Below are 9,279 nucleotides of genomic sequence, written 5' to 3' on the forward strand. Positions count from 1 at the left end.
TTTTGAAGATCTAGAAAATAGCAAGTATTGGCAAGGTTGTGGAGAAATTAGAACCCTGTACACTACTGATGGGAATGTAAAATGATGCAGCCATACTGGAAAACAGTATAGAGGTTCCTAAAAAAATTAATAGAACTATCATATGATCCAGCAATTGTACTTCTGGGTGTATATCCAAAAGAATCCAAAGCAGGATCTTGAAGAGATATTTGCACACTCATGTTCATAGCAGTGTTATTCACAATAGCCAAGAAATAGAACAACCCAGATGTCCATCACAGATAAATGCATAAACAAAACGTGGTATATACATACAATGGAATATTGCCTTTAAAAGGGAGGAAATCCTGTCATATATGACAAAATGGATGAACCTTGAGGACATTATGCTAAATGAAATAAGACAGTAACAAAAAGGCAAATACTGTATGATTTCACTTACATGATATATCTAAAGTTGTTGACTTCATAGAGACAAAAAAGTAGTATGTAGTTACCAGAGTCTCAGGGGATGGAAAAAAGGGGAATTGTTGTTTAATGGGTACAAAGTTTCAGTCTGCCAAGACGAACACATTCTGAGGATCTGTTACACAACAATGTAAATATACTTAACACTACTGAAATGTAAACTTAAAAATTAGTTATGATGGTATTTTTTGTTATGTATTTTTTACCATAATTAAAAAAAAAACTATCCTAAGTCCCATATCAGATCAATTGACTCAGGTAGAGTGGGGCTAGGACTTAAATTTAATTAATTAATTGATTTAATTTGATTCAATTGATATTTATTGAACATTCTATTAAACAATAGACATTCTTTTCTTCTTTTTTAATTTTTTTATTGGAATAAAGTTGATACACAATATTATGTTGGTTCACAACATAGTGACTCTATAATTATATACATTACAATGTTTGCCATGGTAAGTATAGTTACCCCATTCCATATGAAGATATTACAATATTAATGGTTATATTCTCTATGTTGTACTTTTATTTCTATGACTAACTTACAATTTGCAGTTTGTACCTCTATCCCCTTCACCTATTTCAACCATCCCCTACCCCCCTCCCTATGGTAACCAATAGCCTGTTCTCTATATTTGTGAGTCTATTTCTTTTTTGTTTGGTTGGTTTTTTTTAGATTCCACACATAAGTGAAATCATATGGTGTTTGTATTTCACTGCCTGGTGTATTTTCACTTAGTATGATACCCTCTAGGTCTATCTATGTTGTTACAAATGGCAAGATTTCCTTGTTTTTATAGCTGAGTTATATTCCATTGTGTATATTTACCACATCTTCTTTATTCATTCATCTATTGATGGATGCTTAGGTTGCTTCCATATCTTGGCTATTGTAAATAATGCTGCACTAACCATAGGTGTGCACAGTCCTTTGGAATTAGTAATTTTCTTTTCTCTGGGTAAATTCCTAGAAGTGGAATTGCTGTGTGGTAGGGTTATTTGTATTTTTAGTTATTTGAGGAACCCCCATATTGTTTTCCACATTGCCTGGACTGATTTACACTCCCACCAGCAGTGTAGGAGGGTTCCCTTTTCTCCACATCCTCTCCAGGCCTTGTTAATTCTTGTCTTATGAATAATAGCCATTTTGACTGGTGAGAGGTGATAACTCACTGTGGGATTTTTTAATTGAAGTATAGTTGGTACACGATATTTTATTGATTTCAGGTACACAACAGTGGTTACTGTTACCCATATTATTAAATCCTCACATCCACTAGTGCGATTACCATCTGTCAACATAGGAAGATGTTACAGAATCATTGGCTATATTCCCCATGCTGTACTACCATCCCAGTGACCAACTTACATTATGATTGAGAATTTTTGTACCCTTTTATCCCCCTCACTCTCTCCTACCCCAACCCCCGCCCCATGAGCCTCCCTAGTGTCTATGAGTCTACTGCTATCTTATTCTGTTTTGCTTTGTTTTTATATGTCACAAATAAGTGAAATCATATGGTATTTGTCTTTCTCCACCTGACTTATTTCATTGAGCATAATACCCTCTAGATCCATCCATGTTGTTGCAAATGGCAGGATTTCTTTCTTTTTTCTGGCTGAATAATATTTCATTGTGTATATGTACCACATCTTCTTTATCCATTCATCTCTTGATGGACACATAGGTTGCTTCCATATCTTGACTGTTGTAAATAATGTGGTGATAAACACAGTGGTGCATTTATCTTTTTTAATCAGGGATTTGTTTTTTTTGGGTAAATTTCTAGAAATGGAATTACTGGGATGTACTATATTTCTATTTTTAGTTTTTTGAGGAACTTCCATATTGCTTTCCGCAGCGGCTGCACCAATTGACATTCCCACCAACAGGTTAGGAGGGTTCCCCTTTCTCCACATCCTCACCAGCATTTGTTGTTATTAGTCTTTTCGATGCTGGCCTTCCTAACTGGTGTGAGGTGATATCTCATTGTGTTTTTAATTTGCATTTCCCTGATAATTAGCGATGTGGAGCATCTTTTCATGTGCCTGTTGGCCATCTGAATTTCTTCTAATGTCCATTTAGGTACTCTGCCCATTTTTTAATTGGGTTATTTGGGGTTATTTTGGTGTTGATTCATATGAGTTCTTTATATATTTTGGATGTTAACCCCTTATCAGATAAATTATTTATGAATATATTCTCCCATACTGTAGGTTGCCTTTTTGTTCCACTGATGGTGACCTTTGCTGTACAGAGGCTTTTTAGTTTGATGTAGTCCCACTTGTTCATTTTTTATTTTATTTTCCTTGGCCAAGGAAATGTGTCCAGGAAAAAATTGCTCATGCTTATGTTTAAGAGATTTTTCCTGTTTTTTCCTAGGCATTTTATAGTTTCATGGCTGACATTTAGGTCACTAATCCATTTCAAGTTTACTTTTGTGTATGGAGTTAGGCAGTAATCCAGTTTCCTTCTCTTGCATGTAGCTGTCTGATTTTCCCAACATCAGTTTCTTGAAGAGACTGTCTTTTCTCCATTGTATATTCATGGCTCCTTTATTGTATATTAATCAACCATGTATGTGTTGTTTTTTATCTGGGTACTTCATTGTGATTTTGATTTGCATTTCCCTGATGATTGGTGATGTGGAGTATCTTTTCATGTGTCTTTGGCCATCTGTATATCTTCTTTGGAGAAATGTCTGTTCAGGTCCTCTTTCCATTTTCTAATTGGATTATTTTGTTTTTTGTTTTTGAGTTGTATGAGTTCTTTATATATTTTGGGTATTAGCCCCTTATTAGATATATCACTTGCAAATATATTCTTCCATATGGTAGGTTGCTTTTTGTTTTGTTAAAGGTTTCCTTTGCTATGCAGAAACTTCTTAGTTTGATGTAGTCACACTTGTTTATTTTTGCTTTTGTTTCCCTTCAGTATTATTTAAAAACTCCCTGGATTATTTAACATACATCAGGTTTGCAAGTAACTGCCCTGATCTCTAACCCTGAATGTAATTTGTCTATCCAGTTCTTCCTTCTTAGCCAATTAGTGCAAGGGGCAGTCCCCTACCATTTTGTACTGAGCACTATGGAGTCAGAGGTTATGAAGCACCTTCATTGAGAACTGGCTTGGTGTGCAGATTTTATATAGGCCACCAAATCACCCAATAGACCAGAAGCAGGGCATCCATTAACTCAGCTTTGCATACACAACCCTTTGCATAACTTCTGGGCAGGCAAAAATAGGAGGTGGCTAGTGTAGCTCAGAGTGAAGTCCCAGGGAAAGCCAAGCTTTTCCGTAGGGATAGTTAGCAGAATATAGAAAGCAGGCAGAGAAGAAAGAGACTCTAGTAGCCCAGAGTGCTGCCCAAGGAATAGAAAGTCACAGCCGTCAGCAGGAGGTAGCCTGCCTAGAATGGGAAAGTTGGGGTGAGGACAGAGAGAAAGTCCTAGAAGCCAAAAACAGAGTCGAAAGAAGAGATAGGGAGAAACAATATAATTCCTTTTTTGTCTAGAATTGGAACTATTTTAAAATTTGTTTTTAATAAAAACTGCATGAATGAGGATGGGGCAAACATCATTCTTTATTGGGGAGAGAGTGTGGAGCAGGTAATAGAGTTTTTATGCAGGGAACAGTAATCAATATTCAAAATCTTACTTCTTAGTACACCAGCAGATTGAATTCAGGCTTTAGCATAATTTAATTAAATGGACTATTGTTTTTCTTTCTCACCAGTTTTAGTAAGAGCTTTACAAGTATGAGGTGAGCAGGATTAGGTTCTAATTGAAGCAGATCTATCTGCCTCAAAGCCAAGGAGGCCTGGATAAACAGACTAAGAAGGTTTTCCTATGCATTTCCTATTCAGAAAGGTGTGGGTGCACAGATGGGTACATGTTGCCTCCCTGGCTTCCAGTTTTAGAAAGCAGGGCAAAAACACTGGGCGAGTTCAACACTTTTTTGAAATTACAGTTGGGTTTCTTCATAAAACACATTATCTAGGTGATGTTGGAACAGGACTGTGTAATTTGTGCTTCTGCAACATTTCCCTGCAGAAAAATGTGTTTAGATTTTATTTTCATCTAAAAAGGGAACCAGTATTTAAGTGCCTGTCATGTAGTAACAGTCTAGGAGCTTTAAATGTCTGTCTGAGGTTAATTCCCACAATGATGCCCATTTTACAGTTGAGGAAACTGAGGCTCAGGGAGATTCTATAAATTTTTCCAGGTCACTTTGCTAATAAAAGGCAGGACAGGGATTTGAAGCCAGTTAATCCTGTCTCCAAAGTCAATGTCAATGTTCTGTCAGCTAACCCAGAGTTTTCCCTTTGGGACTGCATGACTGCATGCAGCTGTTTCCATACCAGGTTTTGGCCTTGCTGATCCTTGACACAACCTGGCGACAGCCTGGGGCCCAGCCACTGAGATCTGTTCCAGTCCCTGGGGGTTTACTTGGAGAAAAGCCCTTCTTTAATCATGCCTCCCAGAAAAGTACTCATCTCTCACTTCAAATTTGGTCTCCACAAGGGGTTTAGGCTTTGAAAATACAAGCCAGAAAGAGGTTAACAGTGATACCTACTCCAAAAGTCGTTGTAAAGACTAGATGGATTATCTATAAAGTGCTTAGCACAGTGCCAGATATATAGTATATGCTCTGTAAATATTAGTTATTATTACATTATTTTAGAATGTATTTACATGTAATTCTCTACATATATGGCTTACAAAATACATTAAAATATGTAGAATTTCTAGCAACTTGCATATGCACAGTGCTGATACTGGCTTATGCCCTGCTGATACAGAATTCTACTATTCTGTTTCACACAATTCCCATCCAAGAAGGGAGAAAGCAAACAATGCTGTTACAATTGAATGTGCTGAAATACACAGTATATTCTTGCCAAGAGAGAACTTCCATTTTGCCTCGGCTTCCATGAGAATTTACTCTTCCCCTTACAGTTTTACATGTCTGATGATTGGAAGAATTTTCTAGAGACTAGCTTCTGGCTCTGTTACCTTCAAATCTTGTTTCTCCTCCACAACCACATATCCAGTAGAGGTGCTATAGGTGATTTTCAGATCATGATGTGACTGACCTCTGGCCCTGAAGCTTTGTTTCATGATGAATCAGCATAATGGACAGAAGGAGCACTCCTGGAAACCATTCCTAAACTGGGATGACTGTAAACCACCCAAAAATATCCCACTGAACACAAATTAAGTGTAATCCCAACTCAACTTACCATTAGCCAGATCCAAAAAATGCCCACAGATACTCAGTGTCACGTGACAAGAAGGGCCACGTGACTGCAGGGAAGTCTGAATGGAAAGGCACAGTAATTTTAATTAAGGTAAACATATCTTACATTTACAAGTTTTCCAAAAATGTGACTGTCTAAACTCATTTTTAGGGTCCCTTTAAGGACCTTGAAAGATGTCTGTGAAAGTGAGGGGGCCCTGAAGCTTCGATTTGGTTAGTTTTGTGGAGCCCAAAATCTGAAGTGACAGATGAATACTTCTCTGGGCAGCATGATTAAAGAAGGACTTTTCTTTAAACCTCCAGGGACTAAAACAGACCTCAGTGGCTGGGCCCCAGGCTGTAGCCGAGATGTGCCAAGGATCGGCAAGGCCGAAGCCTGGTATGGAAACAGCTGCCTGCAGTCCGGAAGGACTGAGGGACCTGACCTGTCCGTGGCCCTGTAACTAGTCCCTTAACTAAATCTTTCAGGCAGGCCTTTGGAGTAGGCTGTTTCCTGCTGGATCCCCAACTGATACACTGTTCTGACCCCAAATACTAGGCCCTGTGGTCATTTATGGCTATATTACTTTTTCTTTCTCCTGGTATATCCTGAGATAAAAGGTGTTGCTTATTTTCTCCTTAGAGTCACAAAAAAATGTGTACCTGAAGTCATTTCCTCCCCCCATAGGGCAGTCATAAAACAGTACACGATCCACGTGTGACTTGGAGGAGAGTTCTGCTTGGTGACCCAGCTGTTAATTTCCCCTGGGGGGTGAAATGTCTTTCAGAGCATTTAGTCTCTCTTTAAAATTTCTAAGTTTCCATATGTGTTTACGTAACCGCTTAGCTCTGTCCTATGTAGCTCAAGGGAAATTTGCTACACTCGTTGGAATTTGAATTGTCCCATCATATTACATAAGATGAAAACCTGACCCCATTCAGCTGCCAGAGCAATAGCTAGAGAAGACATTAAGTGAGAACTGATTTTTGGCCCTGAGATTCCCTTCCGTTCATGAGTCTTTTAGGGTTTCTCCAAGTCTGCACAGATGGTCGTTTTTCAAAAGGAATATGGCTTTTTCTACCTCTTAGGAAATACTTAACTGGACATTAGAAATGTTTCAGAGAGTGGGGAGGAACATAGGAAAAACTCACTGGCACCATGTTTATCTTAAGTAAGAGAAAGGGAAAGGAATGAGCAGATACAGAACATTCTTATGGTTGCTTCTGTGCACAGCTGCAGGTGAGATCTCCAGAGACTGTGGAAGGAATCTCTATGACGATACTGCCTTTGAAAAGCACTGAAGCTCCTGCCCCACCTGAGAGTCATGGGCACTGGTGAGGGAGTTGTACTCCCAAATGTTCCAAGGAAGTTCACACCTGAATCTGCTCTTTCACTCCTTCAGCCAGTATTTATTTGCTGAATGCCTCTGCTGGGGGAGGCCCTCTGGGAGGTGCTAATGTTGCAGTCGATATGACTAAGTCCTTATCCTCCTGAGCTTGTATTCCAGTAGGAAAGGCAGAAAATAAATAAGGGAGCAAAAAATACATACAGATCTATATGATATATTATCACTGTAGTTAGTGAAAGTGCTCCTAGGCAGTATTGCAAAGTTGGTCTATTATAACCAATAAATATCTTAATGTTGGTGTGCAGAACATAATTAGCATAGCAGGCCTGGGGCCACTGTACTTCCAACGGCTGCTTGCAAGGTTGGCCTTTGGCTAGTATCTGGGAACTTGAATGGTAAGCTGTTTTCTGCACAGAAAATGAATAGGAGTGGCTGACCATGCCTCAACTGTCTGAATACCTCTTTCCTTGGGGGAGCCTGGAATTTTGGTATGTGCTTGGCACAGGCTGTCTACATGACCAGCCCGCACTAAAACCCCTGGCCACTGTGTATTTAATAAGCTTCCCTGGTAGACAATGTTTCATATGTGTTGTCACAGTTCATAATGGGTGGAATAAAGTACATCTGGTGTGTCCCCACTGGCGGACGACTCTTCTGTGCCTGGAGTTTTGCACCTGTTTTCTCCCAGGGCTCATTCCATGTGCCTTTTCCCTCTGCTAACTTTGCTTGGTACCCTTTCACCATAATCACTCAGTGGGTACGATTATTTGCTGAGTCCAGTGAGTTCTTCTAGTGAATCACTAGCTGGTCTTTGGAATCATCAAACCTGGGACCCCCCCCCATCCCCCCGACATAGTTGGGAACTCCAGAATTTCTAGAACCTAGGGGATTAAGGAGACAATCTAGTTGGATGACTGGGGGGGAGGGGTAATCTAGAGCACCACATAAAAACCTAGGGTGGGTCTCAACAAAGCTACTATTTAAAACAAACTAACAACAATAAACTGGGGTAATGCCTAAGGGATATTTAGGGGAAGCTAACACCACCCCCACCCCAGCTAAAGGATACCCTGGCATTGGCATAACCAGAAAAACTGTGGCCACACATGTGCTCTCGCTCTACTAGTCCGAACGTTCCCGAAGATGGTCATGACCAGGGCGTTGTGTCCTCCCACTCAGGGGAGGTCGTTTTGCAGGCTGCTGAGATGAATGGGTCCTTATTTATTAGTTCACAGGGACTGAGGTGGCTTAAGCGGAAGACCCATGGTCACATAACCAGCCAATGGTTAAAAAAAGTTTTAACCCTCTCTATTTGTTTTAACTTTTGTCTGTCTGCAAAGTAGACCTGGTTTTGAGGCTTTGGGGCGGCTTATTATGTTCACATGGAGGTTAAACACTAAAAAGAGAAGAAATTTCAGTGGAGTTACATTCTTGTAGCTTCTTTGTTGATTTAGTTGACATTGATCTTTTTTTTAAAAAAAAGCCTGGACTTCCAGTAGCAGGGTGGATGGTGTGGGGGATGGGGTACCTCCCAGTGTTTGTGGTACCAACAAGGAGAGGTTTACAAGGGTGGGGGGTTCCAGACTCAACTCTCAAGGCAGAAAGAGGAGAGAGTCTGATTTGCAGGCCTGCTCCTTGGTTTCAGAGTTGGGATTATCCTCTTCCTTTTTGCTTTATTCCTCACTTTTCTAATGTTTCTCCCTCTCCTTCTGTATACTTTCAAACTTCTTTCTCTCCTTTTTTACTTGCCTTCCTTTTGTTTTCTCTGTCCCAGACTCCTACCCTACCCCCACTTAATTCTTACCGCCTTCTCTCTGACTCCTTCTCTCTGTAGCATTTTCTCTATTCAAATTTTAGCCTTCCCCTTGGCTAGGCTTTGGACTGTACTTCTGCCTTATTCTTTGAACTTCCCTGAAACATAGTCAACTTACCCAGGAACAGAAAGAGCACTTTCAGTCAGCTGAAAACTAGAAAAGCCAATTGTGGTGACAGCCTTCTAGAACCACGTATTGTCTTCCTCCTGTGCTAAAACTTGGGGAACGTATAAAAATGATGCCAAAAGTTCATTGTCAACAGTGATACATGCTTTTTCACTCAGTGCATATTTTTAGCTGTAGTATTTGCCACCCCTAAAGATAGTTTTGCCATGTGCTATAGTAAATACACTGCATAGCTAAGTAAATCACTCAGCTAGAGAATAAAAGCATTCAACCACACAGA

General features: G+C 39.7%; 1 long non-coding RNA gene across 1 annotated transcript in view; it reads left to right on the forward strand.

Annotated features, from left to right (window-relative positions):
• The window catches only part of LOC118917992 (uncharacterized), a 198,349-nt gene extending 191,379 nt beyond the window's left edge, over positions 1-6,970 (forward strand). The window contains exon 7 of the long non-coding RNA XR_008996665.1: positions 6,945-6,970. This is a non-coding gene — a long non-coding RNA (uncharacterized LOC118917992). The remainder of the gene's footprint in view (positions 1-6,944) is intronic.
• Positions 6,971-9,279: the final 2,309 nt, after the last annotated feature.

This window comes from Manis pentadactyla, chromosome 1, assembly GCF_030020395.1.
Source record: "Manis pentadactyla isolate mManPen7 chromosome 1, mManPen7.hap1, whole genome shotgun sequence".
Lineage (NCBI taxonomy): Eukaryota > Metazoa > Chordata > Mammalia > Pholidota > Manidae > Manis > Manis pentadactyla.